The sequence below is a fragment of the Diabrotica undecimpunctata genome, chromosome 1 (assembly GCF_040954645.1).
Source record: "Diabrotica undecimpunctata isolate CICGRU chromosome 1, icDiaUnde3, whole genome shotgun sequence".
NCBI lineage: Eukaryota > Metazoa > Arthropoda > Insecta > Coleoptera > Chrysomelidae > Diabrotica > Diabrotica undecimpunctata.
The window spans coordinates 201,862,344-201,876,418 of NC_092803.1; the positions used below are offsets into that span (position 1 = coordinate 201,862,344).

General features: G+C 31.0%; 1 protein-coding gene across 2 annotated transcripts in view; it reads right to left on the minus strand.

Moving 5' to 3' along the window:
- Nucleotides 1-240, minus strand: part of LOC140432863 (E3 ubiquitin-protein ligase sina-like) — a 34,055-nt gene extending 33,815 nt beyond the window's left edge. For both annotated transcript variants that reach the window (XM_072521007.1, XM_072521006.1), the window contains exon 1: nt 52-240. The gene's annotated coding sequence lies outside the window, so the exon portion shown is untranslated. The remainder of the gene's footprint in view (nt 1-51) is intronic.
- Between the last annotated feature and the right edge of the window lie 13,835 nt (nt 241-14,075).

Below are 14,075 nucleotides of genomic sequence, written 5' to 3' on the forward strand. Positions count from 1 at the left end.
TAAGATAAATAAAAAATATAATTATACAGTGTAAAATCGAACTGTACTTACCCTGCGATGCGCCGTAAATTTCTGAATATGCGAAGAGTCAGAAGCAGATACATAAAGAACGCATACAAAGCAAAAATGACGAACATGAAAAAATAAATTACAACATACGAATACAACATAATTTTGCTACCAAGATAGCAAAGACAATAAAAGGTACTTTTGGAGAAATATTCTTTGTGAGTAGTGACCGCTCGAATGGTCAAAAAATTCTACAAAAATTTACTTGGTACTTTTTGTATCAATTAATAGACCAGTTTAATAGAGTTTTATATTTTAACGATATTTATGTAGTATAGTCCACAAACTTCCCAACATATATAATTAAATTATTAGAAACAATTTTAAAGAACAAACAGCTATATTCTATTCTCTTGAGCTTGATTGCACAGAACCTTATTACAAATTCAACAATGTGTCCGAAACACTAGAGGGTCATTTAAAAAATTAGATATCTTTCATTGTATTCTCCCTGTATTATGCGATTCAGATATAACACGGTTATATTTATTTTGAGAAAAATGAGATAAGAAGCACTATGACCGGTGAAGAACAGGATAGTACCGACCTACATGAAACATAATATGGTATATTTTATAAGAAATTGGTTTCATAAATTTGTATTGTTATAAACAAAGCTTAATTTTATGTCTTGATGATTTTGTGTAAGTTTAAATTACATTAATCATATTTCTGCAATGCATTTTCTATAAAATGTTCAAACAATAATTGGTTTGTATACAACAATTAATTAATATCTAATCAACACTTACATTATTATTTTCTCTTAAGAACTGATTTTCAAAGATATAGATATTGCAACAATAAGTGACGTGTTCATAATAAGGCCACGTTTTTCTTAAAAAATTGAAGCAGTAGTTTAGTGTCACAGATGTCGACACCTGATTATGTAAGAAAATATTCAGGATAAGCTCCGTATAGAGAGAAAGTTGTCTTGGTATTACACTTCCTCACTTTCTTCCTCTGAATCACTGTTCTCCACATTGATAATAATTTTATTTAGAACAGGAATGTTTTTAAGATATTCTTTTTCGATATTTTTTACGTGCTCTATTGCTTTTTTCTAGTTTTCCTCAGAGATGTTTTTAAATTCAGAATCTATTAGTTTTACGACAGTGTTATAACATTTTGGACTTACATTTCTTTGTCTCACATTATATTTCAGTTGATACAATATTCAGTATAGTTAATACAATAAGTTCGAGGATTAACATAAAAAGAAAACGAAGGATTTGCCGATTCAGTGTCGGGGAATTGAAAATAAATATTTGGAAAATTAAATTTTATTGTAATTCAAATTTATTGCAGTATAAGACCAATCAATCTAGTAAAAAATAAGGTTTTTTTTTTCGTTACAACTGTATAGATCGTTTTGACGGTTGAAATGGGAAGTATGAGATGTTACAAAAAGACTCATCCAGGGATTCATCAATTTTTTAGTAGTAATATGTTTAAATAAAAAATATTCTATTTTTTATTTTTCCTTTTTATAAACAATAAACGTGTTTGTACATTAGCGGATTAATACCTCTATAGACGATTGTCACCTCATCTTTTGCGCGGTCGTCTGATACTGGTGACTCATCTCCTGCGATTTTGACAACATGGGTCTCCCCCATTCTACTTATGTGGTTATTCTTTCTTTTTTCTATTTAGTGTCAATTCGTTTATACACTGTATATTATATTTTCTTCTAATGTCTTCACTTTTCTTTCGATCTCTAGGCGTATTTTCTGTAATTCTCCTCAGTATTTTTATCTCGGCCGTTTCCAGTAGCCTTTGTGTTGTGCCATTGTGGGGTCTTGTTTTTGAGGCATATTTCTTTATTGGTCTTACACTGACTTTATAAATTCTTGACTTCATCTCAGTGTCAATATGTCTGTATTGCCATATAGTGTTATTAAGACATTCTGCCAATTCTGTAATTCCAAGGTATTTAACATGTTCCATTACATGTTCAATACCAATGTCATCAATTTTTATTTTATATCTGGTTGGTTTTTTGCTGATTACTTTTGTTTGAGTTGAGATGAGATTGTTATATTAAAGTCTTTTGCTGTTATGATAAATCTGTGGACCAGTATTTGCAGACTATCTTCATCTTGGACTGTCAATATTACATCGTCTGCTTAACCGAGTATATTACTTCTTTGTTTCTGATTCTTTATCATCTTTCTTTTTTTAACGCTTTTAGAATTAAGAGCATAGGGCTCAATGAGTATTTTATGAACTTCCTTTATATTTATTTATAGTTATGTTGTTTTCTCATTTGTTATACAGTGCTGCCAAAAAAATCTTTACATTTCCAAATAAATCATAAATTCGAAGAAAAAATTACATGTGTTCTGTCTGCGCTTGTTTAACATTTGAGGTGAGAGTGGATAACGTACTTGCGACGGCGGTTGTCTGTAGTTTACTGCCGCTTAATTTCTTTAGTTTATTTTGCTTGTTTGTACTGTACACAGTTGGTTTTGTGCGAGTAGTCTGTGTTAAACTTCTTTTTTTTTACTCAGTAAAGTTTGGGATCGTTAAATTCTAAATTAAAATGAAAAATATGGGTCAAAAGAAACTCACACAACAGGAAAAAGTTTGTGCTTTAACGTTAATTGAAAAAGAGGACTCTTTAATTACCGTAGCACGTGATATTGGTGTTTCAAGACAAGCAATTATTTAATTGAAATAAGTCTGGAGCTCCTGAAAAAAAAAAACATCATTTAGAACTGACACCGTCATCAGGCGTGAAGTAATGTTGAATACTTCCATAACTGCCACAGAACTCAAAAATAAATATCCTGACCTCCTTCAGAAAGTTTTAACAATAACGATTCATCACCGGCTTCAGAAAGATCTAGTATTACTAAGTAGAAGTGCTCCAAAGAAGCCCTTGCTTACAAAAGCAATGAACAAAAAAAGATTAGATTTTTGTTAAAGGTATAAGCATTGGACACATAAACCATGGAAAAGTGTCATGTTTAGTGATAAAATTACGTTCAGGTTAGTAAGAGGAAGCTACAAATTTGTTCGTCGTTCACACACCGCGTCAATGTATGATCCAAAGTTCACAGTTAAAATCGTCAAACATTTACGTTTAGTGGAAATAAAAAAAAATAGTAGGGTTGTATTTCTTGTCAAAGCATGTTACAATGAGAGCAAACAACTATGTGATTGTTTTAGAACAACATTTATTAAAGTTAGTGAGAAATTCACGAATGTGACTTTTGTATACACGATTATGTCTGCCTACAATGCCAAGACAGTGTCAAAGTTCTTGAATAATCACAATATCAAATTATTGGAATGGCCCGGTAACTAGCCCGACCTTAATCCTCTCGAGAACTCCTGGAATATGATGAAAAATAAGGCTCAAGAGTGTCGACCGAGCAACATAAATCAGCTGAAAGAGGAGTTGTAGAGGTTGTGGGCGACCATGGAAAAAGCATATTTCTTGAACCTTGCTCAATCCATGCCCAAGAGAATCCAGCTTGATATTGACTACAAGGGTGACGTGACAAAGCATTAACTTTGTCACGTCACTAAAGACTATTCGCGATAGCCAATTCCAACAGGGGGTGCTCAAGATTTCAAAGATGCACGGTCACTTCGGGAAAACAAATCATTTTGTCATTTGATTTTGAAGCTATAAAACGTTTAATATAAATCATTTACACGTGTGTTTTGCCAAAGTAATAGTTGGAGTACGTTCTTCAAACGTACGTACTTTTTACAGTATGTCTGAAACACGGAAAGTAAAATTTACATTATCTCAATTATTTTTGTGGTTGCAAGGTCGGCAGGGATCTTTAGTTGAGGCTGAGGCAGTTTTTGGAGCTGGCCACGTTATATTTTGTAAATTACGCCTTACGTTTTCTACTAATAACTTCATTAGACCTTTGAGGCAATTTAGCTGATGGAACAGCATTTTTCTTCAGTCTTCTCAATTTAGTTTCAGGTGTTACTATAAAGTAAATTAAATATTAATATATTATAATATTAATAATATTTTAATCAACACTAACTTGAAAAGTAATCGTTCTTAGTAAAATGTAAACTGCACACAGTCATGTACTTGTGTTATAGGTTTGCCAATTAGCAAAATTAATTGCCAAACTTTTCTCATATTCTCGTCCAGCAGAAACTTAGGTATGGATTTTTTTTGCGAATTATAATAGGATGAACATTGAGGAACACTGCAATAGTTTTTTTAAGTTGAAGTCATTGTTATTTACAATATAAACCGGTCGCTAATATTTATACAAATTAATGACAATTTCAAGGTTTTCCCGAAGTGGATGCTTTTAAAATCTACTACCAGGCGTCGCCCACTTTGTGGTTCCTCGCGAATATTATAGGAAAAAATTTGTACCCAAAATTTTGACAACTGTTCTGTTATTTATTCTCATTATTTACTGTAGATTTAGATTTAGGTAAATTAATAAAAGACAAAAATCCCCTAACAGAATGTATTTCCGCAAAAAATAAAAGCCTAAAACTACTAATACAAACAAATATTATCGTAAAAATACGTTGTAATTATAAAAAGTCGTATACAATATTTTAATGGCAATACTAACATTAAAACGCACAACAATAATACTTAAACTATAAATAAAAATCGGTTATTTTATACAGTATTTTCTGTTTTATATATTTTTTTAATTATTTTTTTTATTTTTTTTATTCAAACACGTACATTTCACTGTTACAGTAATACAGTGTTACAAACACTCCTTAAATTTTTAATTCTACATCTATTTGTTTTGCTGTCATCAAAAACATCTTAAATTATTAATTTATAGATTAGTATATCAACTGAGTGAACTAAGGGAAAACGTAAAAGGTGTTATTTGGTGTAAAATACATATAGGCGAGCGGTTTACCCCTATAAGCAGAGCATCAACCGACTAAAATTATTTTTGCATTTCTAATGCACTAAACCTTTTTTATTCGATTCTATATATTTTTCCAAGATGAAACGTATTTTTTTTAAATTTTTACAAGTGTTGTTAACAAATAACTTATACAAAAAAGCAATTTTACCAAATTGTTTCGGAATTAATTTTTTAGGTGTATCTCATCAAAATAAACACTTTTTCTCTCTTGATAATTATTTGAAAAATGCTTCCTTTTCGAGTTATTTGCATTTTTTTGTTGAAAAAATGCCTTAATTAGTGATTTTTGGAATTTTTTTTTCTGAAAAACTACTAAATGAATTGAAATTTTAGAAATAGCTTTATAATCTTTAAACCACAAGTTATGATACCACAAGTTCATTTTATGATATGGGAAAAAAGAAGGCTTATAAAACTTTGCAGAAATTAACTGATAGTCAATTGGAAAAATTAAGAAATTTGCCTACTTTACCTTTAGATGAAGGACTTACAGTTTTGACTCTATTTTTATCTAAACTTTATAACTCTCAAAATAAGTTTAAAAAATATCATGAATCCATAAATGAATTAAGATATAATATTGCATTAAAAAAAATGCATCTAATGAAAAATTACTACCTTCGAAACCAGCATTATTACAACATTACTTAAGAGCAAAGTGGCAAATAAATGAATGGATTCAAGCAAAAAACAATAATATTTCATCTCTTGATCCATTAACCCATGGTTGGATAATGGAAAATAATTGTTTCGATTTTAATTATTTTGAAGGCGAAACTAGTTTAGATATGTTACAAAAGTATTTCTGCTCATGTACCGGAAAATGTTCTCCGAAAAATTGTAATTGTATTTCCTATAATTTAGAATGCTGCACAGTATGTGCATGTACACCAGAGAATTGTAAAAGTGTTAAAGACGACTCTATTGAAGATAACGAAATCAGCTTATTAGATGGAAATCCTGTTGCTGTTGACGAAAATTTCCAAATTATTGACAATGAAAACGATGTATAATTAATATTATATTTTAATTTTATTATATTTTTCAATGAAAATTAATTATATATTGCTTAATGTATTTCACTGTAATAAAACATTCAATAATATAGTCACCACGTATATTAAAAGAAAAATTACATTATTATAGCATTGTAAAAAATTAATTTTAATTGTTTTAATTATAATATGTCTATATAAAAATAATTAGAAATATCTTTTTTTTTAATAAATTGTACGTAATATTTGTATTGAATTAATTTTTTAAATTTAAACAAATATTTCTACGCGCCGCACGCCTGTATCGCCGTAACCGCTGTACACATTTAGCGGTAGACTGCTCGAAAGGCATATTCGAAATATTTGGGTCCACGTTTTTAGCAAGATAGAAAAAAATTATCTTTTTTAGAAAAGACTTAGTTTTTTAGAAAAAAAAATCCCAAAAATCACTAATTAAGGCATTTTTTCAACAAAAAAATGCAAATAACTCAAAAATGAAGCATTTTTCGAAAAATTATCACGAAAGAAAAAGTGTTTATTTTGATAATATACACCTAAAAAAATTGATTCCGAAGCAATTTGGTAAAATTGCTTTTTTGTATAAGTTATTTGTTAATAACAATTGCCGGTCCACTTGTAAAAAATTAAAAAAAAATACATTTCATCTTGGAAAAATATATAGAATCGAATAAAAAAGGTTTGGTGCATTAGAAATGCAAAAAGAATTTTAGTCGGTATATTCTGTTTCTAAGCGTCTTTTGAGGGGTAAACCGCTCGCCTAATACATTTAAATAATTTTTACTGGTTTACATAAACTAAGTTGTACAACAACACATTGCTTGTTTTTTTATAACAATAATTGTAATACACATATTGCACAAAGAAAAATAAACACCGTGTCGTATCCGATTTTAGTCATGGAAATAGATAGAGATACATACAGTAGAGTAGATCAAGATGTAAAAAATGAAAGAAGATGAGTGGTGTGTTCTGTGACAGAAAGATTAAAATTAAACTGAAAGAAAAATTAAATTGCAATAAAATACATTAGGATAAGCCTATTATATTACTATTTGGTGTTAACATAAGCATTGATTAGATGATTATAGTATGTTTAAAGTTAAAATAATAATCACTTAAAATGAAGAATTGCTGAGATGTAGTTTTCTGAAAGCAGTATGAAAAATAATTTATGGGAGACGCTTAAGCAGGACATTTCTACAAAGAAAATTAATATTGGTATGCTATAAAATAGAAACCTATGAAGAAATGTAATAAGGGAAGCCATTATATCATACAAATAAAGGTATCAAAAATGATGATGGTAAAAAAAAAGAATATACTCTTATTTTTAGTTTTCAGTAAAGTAAAGTAAAGTTTTCAGAGTAAAATGTAAAGTGGCAGACTAGAATACGAGTCTTAAATTAAAATATAACCGATACCTCTTGTTAGATGATTTAACAGACTACAACAATAATAGAAATGAAAAGTAAAATTCTATTATTTAAAATAGAGTGTAAGATTTTTACGTCGCACGTTTTTAATTTAAAAAAGTTAATAAAAGACCAAGCATAGAAACCAAGACATTGCACCAGAAACCTTCAGGTACCACTGGACGTCCTAGAAAAATGGAAAATTGCAGTAAATCCGGAAAAGACTCAAGCAGTGACGTTGAAGAAGGGATATCGCGTACCAAGTGAACAACAAGAAATAATGGATACTCACATTGAATGGTCAGACAAAGCAAAGTACCTCAGGGTAACCGTGGACAATCCACTCATATTAAGATTCCATGTTACAAGAATAGTACAGTAGGTAAAAATAGTATAACTCAGTATCAGAAGCCTAGTTGGGAGAAGAAAATAAGTATTTTAGAGCAAAGACTAGGCTCATTAACAGCAATATACTGCCTATCCTGACATATGTGAAAGACCTGCAAGACGAACAAAAATAATATCAAAGCCGTTAACAATGGAGCACGTAGCGAAAAGATTATTTTTGAGACACCCAGCAAGTCAGAGTAATAGACCAAATAATGTGAAAGATCATGTATAATGTCTTTCTTCAATGAAAACATAAAAGACCCAAACAGCAACTATTTTCTCAACGACTAAGAGGAAATATCATATAAGTAACTCTGAAACGTTTGACTTACCTCCATTTTCAGCCGATCCGCGTTTAAAACTCCGTCAAAAAAATATTTAAAAAACCAAAAAAGCATAGGCCACTCAAAACAAAAAATTTACAAAAAAATTCACATGCCAAACCAAAAAGAAATACTAACAAAACAATAAAAAACGGGGCCAGATAAGCCTATTTTTAATTTTAGTGTTGTGATTCAGCCAAAAAGCTCTGGCAGACTTACGGTGGCATGATGCTCAGATACATGTAACTCATATAAAGATGACAAAAAAGATCTTGATCTACTTGGACCAATTCTCTCTTCACCTCAATAAATTTTATGTTTATATGTTCCTACGGAACATGTAAACATGCACGTCTCATTCAGGTCGGGGTTTACTATTGTGTAAAGTTTTATTTCTAACGTTTAGACACTCTGAGCTGGTCCAATATTTTGGGACCAGCTTTGTTGTAGAATTTTGGTATGGTATTATTTAAGTAGTTACTGTGTGCAATAATAAATGCTATGTTACAAATATCGGTACTATCATAGTTGATATTTTGACAAACTTTATTAGCTTACGAATCATTAACATTTTAATGAACTTATTAAAGTATACTGCCAAGTGTAAACAAATTAATTACAAAAGTTTGTTGCAATTTTTTTATTTGAATATTTTTTTATCCGGTAGTGTTTTTATTAAAAAAAAATTTATACGCAATAAAGCAAAAACTCAGTATACTTTAGCATAAATTTATGAATTCCCTTAAAATAAATGTAAAGCAAAAATTTATGTAATAAAATAAAATAGATGAGAATCAATATAAACGTAAAAGTAAAAAACAATTTTTTAATGCTAAACTACGCATTTTTAATGAAGAAATGCTAGGAATAAAACAAAGCATTTTACTAGCTATTTAGAACTTTTAAACTACTATATGATAGCATCATAAGTATGAAGCTGTCATCTAGGAACTGAGAATTCCAAAGAAGTTCAATGATCTTACAAAAGCTTCTGCAGACAACAGATACAGATATATTTACATAATTTAAATGTCGTGAGACTTAATGTAAACTCGCAATACTAGCTTTGGCATAAATTGGGTTATTTAAGCTCAATATACTGGATATATTGGGAGAATAGAAAATAAAACTATAAGAAATTGTCAATGAACTTTAATATATACGAAGAGAAGTAGGCCTACAAATTAACGAAGACAAAACAAAATGTATAGCAATAAAAGTAAGAACTAAACGAGAATTATATAACCAGCCAAATATACTTAATGAAACAAGTCAGAAAGTGGTCGCTGGGAAGACCAAGGATGTAGTGGAGTGATAAAACAGCATTTATATATCCTAAATAAAAAACGAGCAGCAAGTAGAGGAATATTGTAAAGTCATCAAAGACCAACGTTGGGTTGTAGTGCTAGAGAGAGATAACGAAGAAGTGTGGAATTTTGCAGTGTCAAATTTTTGCGAAGTTACTGATATACAACATAAACTTGTAGAATATACTTATTCGAATGGCAATTCGAATCATTGTGACATGTTTCATCATTTACAGTGCTTTTCTGCCTTTTATTTGAGGGTGTTTTAGGATATTTCCCACTAAGTTTGTGTGGTTTTGTACTATTTTTTGTTGTTTTCGGTAATTAGTGAGTTGATTTCGTTTAATTTCATCATGGATATTACGCCTAAGAAACGTGAAAAGATTATCACGTTAAGTGAGCATACTTATGTCACAAAGAAAAATCGCAAGAACGTGAATTGAGTCAGGCGGTAGAAAGCAAGATTTTGAAGCGTAAACGGGAAACGGGATCAATGGATCTAAAAGGTTACGAAAATGCAGAAGGAAGAAAAAAACAACACTAGCAGATGAAAGAATTTTACTTCTAAAGAGCAAATTAGACCCAAGAAAAACAAACCAAGAGCTCCAACAACATCTAACAGCATCAGGTGTAGTGATTCCTAACTCAACTGTTCAGAAAAGACTTCTGAAGTATGGTAGGACAATCTGTCCACATAAAAACCAGCTTATAACTACACGATTGACAAAAGCTATTGTGGGTCAAAAAATACTTTAACTGGACTGTCCACGACTGAAAAAGTCCTATTTACAGATAAAACTCACTTTATAGTTAAGAAACAGCGGTCGAAATTCGTTAGGAAGTCTTGACAATCAAAACCTTACACCATCTCAGATTGATCAAACTGTAAAACATTTAGTCAAAAAAATGTTTTGGGATGTTTTTCATACATGGGCATTGGATCTTTTTTACCAATCGAAGGCATAATCAACAGCCCAAAAATTCAAATCTATTTTGGAATAGCGTTTGGAAACATAACTCCAAAAATATAAGCCCCAAGGAGGAGCGACTTTTCAACAGGACTCTGCTCCCTGTCACAAATCAAAATAAATGATGGAATTTGTCAAAATAAGAAGATTAATGTTTTAGATTGGACCGATAATTAGCCCATTGCAAATTTATGGGCTATTTGCAAAGCTAGACTGCGCAAAATTAAATGTACTACACAAATAAAAATGATAGAAGCAGTTGTTCAGGTTTGGTTTTGAGTTGAAATAATATCTGGGAACTGTCAGAAGCTCGTAAAATCTATGCCAAAACGGATAAAAGCAGTAAAAGGAGGACATATTCCCTACTAAATGATGTACGTTTACCTTTACGTTTACCTATGACTTCTTCGTGCTTCCAAGAACCGCCGATCCATATTTTTCTTGTATTAATTACTTTTTACGTTTTTATTGACTCATTAGCTTTTACCTTAGACCTAGATACATAGGATACAAAAAACTACGTAAATAAATCGAACAAAGTAATAGTAACACAAATACTTCGTTTAAAAAGTTACTCATTATCATCTTAGTATATAAAGAGTATTAAACCTAAAACTAAAAAGGAACGGTTCCCTTTATTAAAAAGCCATTTTCATGTAGTTTTAATATTGTAACATGAAAAATAAAATTGTATATTTTTATAAATAAAATTAACCCATTAATAAATCTTTTTATTTTGGTTTGGTTAGAGCAAAACTCTGATCTACTCTATATATATCTACTTTACTTTTTTACCGATAAATTATAATTTCGATAATGGTAACATACCAGCTAAAATGTTCAAAATTAAAAAACAAACACTGATAGATAAATTTCATAAACTAATAATAGACATGTGGAAAACCGAAGAAATTCCAGGTGACTGGAAAAAGTATTTAATATGTGCCCAATATATCCAATCAAGCAAACAAATATCGGGCTTCACAAGGGATGTCATCGAAGCAATAACGCATTTATATACCTGGAAGCGCTCCTTTTTTGGGCTCAGTCTCCTTAAATCCACAATTATATCGAGAAATACAAAAATAAAATTCTACAAACAATAATACGCCCAGTAATAACATATGGTTTAGAGACACGAAGACCAGAGAAGAGAAAGACCCAAAAGAAGGTTCCTTGATAACATCGATGAAGACATGAGAAATATCGGACTACGTGCTTGGCGGAGAAAGGTGATGGTAAGAGACGACTGGAGAGAAATTCTTGAGGAGGCTAGGACCTACGCAAGGTTGTAAAGCTAGAATGGTGATGATGAGTACATCCAATTTACCAGAAGGGTGACAAACGCAGTTACAAAAACTACAGAGGCATATCCTTACTCTATAAGATGTTCAGACCAGGTTGGTCTACTATTCACCAACTATTTAACGTAAAACAAATATGGGCTAAAACCTGGGGGCAATATATAGATATTTACCAAATCTTTGTATATTTTGATGAGCCTATGATAACAAAAACCGAGATAAAATATATTTAATTATGCGAGAATTTGATATACCAAGAAAATTGGTAAAATTAGTTTACTTCCAGATAACTTAGGGGTTCAAACATAAAGAAAAGCTGACTTCCATTCTGCTTAATGTATGTATGGAATATATTATAAAAAAATGGCTGTAAATCAAAAAAATATATTGTTTAAGAACACTAAACAAATTGTGATGTAGGCACACAGAACGTTATGTAGAGCTTGAAGAAAACGCGAAAAATTACAAGCAATGAAACAACAAAGCTTGGAAAATTTAACAATAGGCGACGTAAATATTAAAGTTGTATAGTACTACCATAGTTCTAAGAGACTCCTTAATATTCAGCTTTATAAAATGACCCGTTGTTTATTATAATTTCACACATCAAAAAATAGCACCTCGCTGATCTGAACATTAATGAGTCTCTGAGAAATATGGTAGTACTATAAAACAGCTAACATAACTGGGCGTACAAATGACTGGGGGCAGCAGTAATGATAGTTAATGCGGAAAAGGATAATGCTTGCTAACAGAACATACTCCTCTCCGCACATGGTGCGGAAACATGGATCATGACAGAAAAAACAAGAAACCATATTTTTCTTCTTATTGCGCCGTCTCCTTTCGACGGTTGGAGATACAAATGGCAATTGTAGCTTTGGAAACTGTAACACGAAAGATTTCTGTGGATGAGCAGTCGAACCATTACCTCAGGTCTTTGAGGTCTCTCATCATATGACTCAAGAACTGTATGTGAAACCATATTAATATCTTTAAAAGAAAGATATTGAAAAGGATCTTGCGTCTTATCTGCGAGAATAGTATATGGAAAATAAGCGCAATAAAACACAAAGATTTCGCTTGGTAGTTCACCTTATAGGAATGGATAATAACAGAATACCTTGTAAAAGGCTTAGTAGACTAATGGCGGGAATTCAGTTAGTAACAATTCCAAGAAACGGGTAAATTGACCAAGAACCGACGCTAAAAAGAAATTCAAGCTAAGATATTCAGAGAGAACTCGAGACGTTAAATGGTTGTTATAAATTTTAATTCAATAGTAGAAAAAATAGGTAAACCCATTATTAATTACTATTCAAACAACACTCGAAAGACTGAACTAGGTACGTTAGAAACTGTTACCAAAGACTATTTTTTCATAATTGTGGATGTAGCAGATTGTGCAGATTTATCGAGAGATAAATTATTAGAGACAGATTGAGATAATAATATTATTATTCCTGTACTTATTGGTATATCTTATGTGGACCATGTCACCAAGGTTGAGGTCCTACAGCGCATGACAAAAGAAGAAGTGCTTAATTTAATTAAACAACGTAAGCTTGAGTACCTCGGCCACGTAATGCGGAACGAAGAAAAATATCGAATTCTTCAACTCGTTATGCAGGGTAAAGTATTTGGCAGAAGAGGAACTGGACGCCGTCGTATCTTTTTGTTGAAAAATCTCCGACAATGGTTTGGGATAACCTCAGCGGAGCTGTTTCGCAGAGCAGTCAACAAAACCATGATAGCCTTGATGATCGCCAACATCCGGACCGGATAAGGCACTGAAGAAGAAGAAGTACTTATTGGTGTTATGACATTACTGAAAAAAATGAGGCAAATGCAATAAGAGCAATAACAGAGTTATTGCTCAACAATAAGAGAAAAAAATGCACATAGTACCAACAAGTAATTACATGATAAAATAGATAGGAAAACAAGAGGAATCAGTATATCAGCAGAATTGACAAAATTGTACGAAACCTCATCCCACATGAAAGAAAACTGGACACTAGGACACCCAAAACTGTAGAGAAAATATCAATAATCAATTTCACAGGAAGTGTTGCAAAGTAAATAGACTTCCTTCTTATACACGACCATGAAAGCGATAGATAACTATTTATTTTGACTCCTCATATCACCACATATTCAGTTATAACTTTATCTACCAGTGCATAACCTAAAAATAATCATCAAAATATCGGCTAAATCTGGTAAAAATTCGATTATATTGTGCTGGCTCTAAAAATCGTTTTCCTCAAACAATATGCAGTTATAAATGAGTAGGAATTCAACATAAAGGTTAAAAATGATGAAAAAAGTTTATCAGTTTTGCTACAAATCACAATTTAAACTCAGTGTACATTTTTGGTTTACTGAGGTCAAATT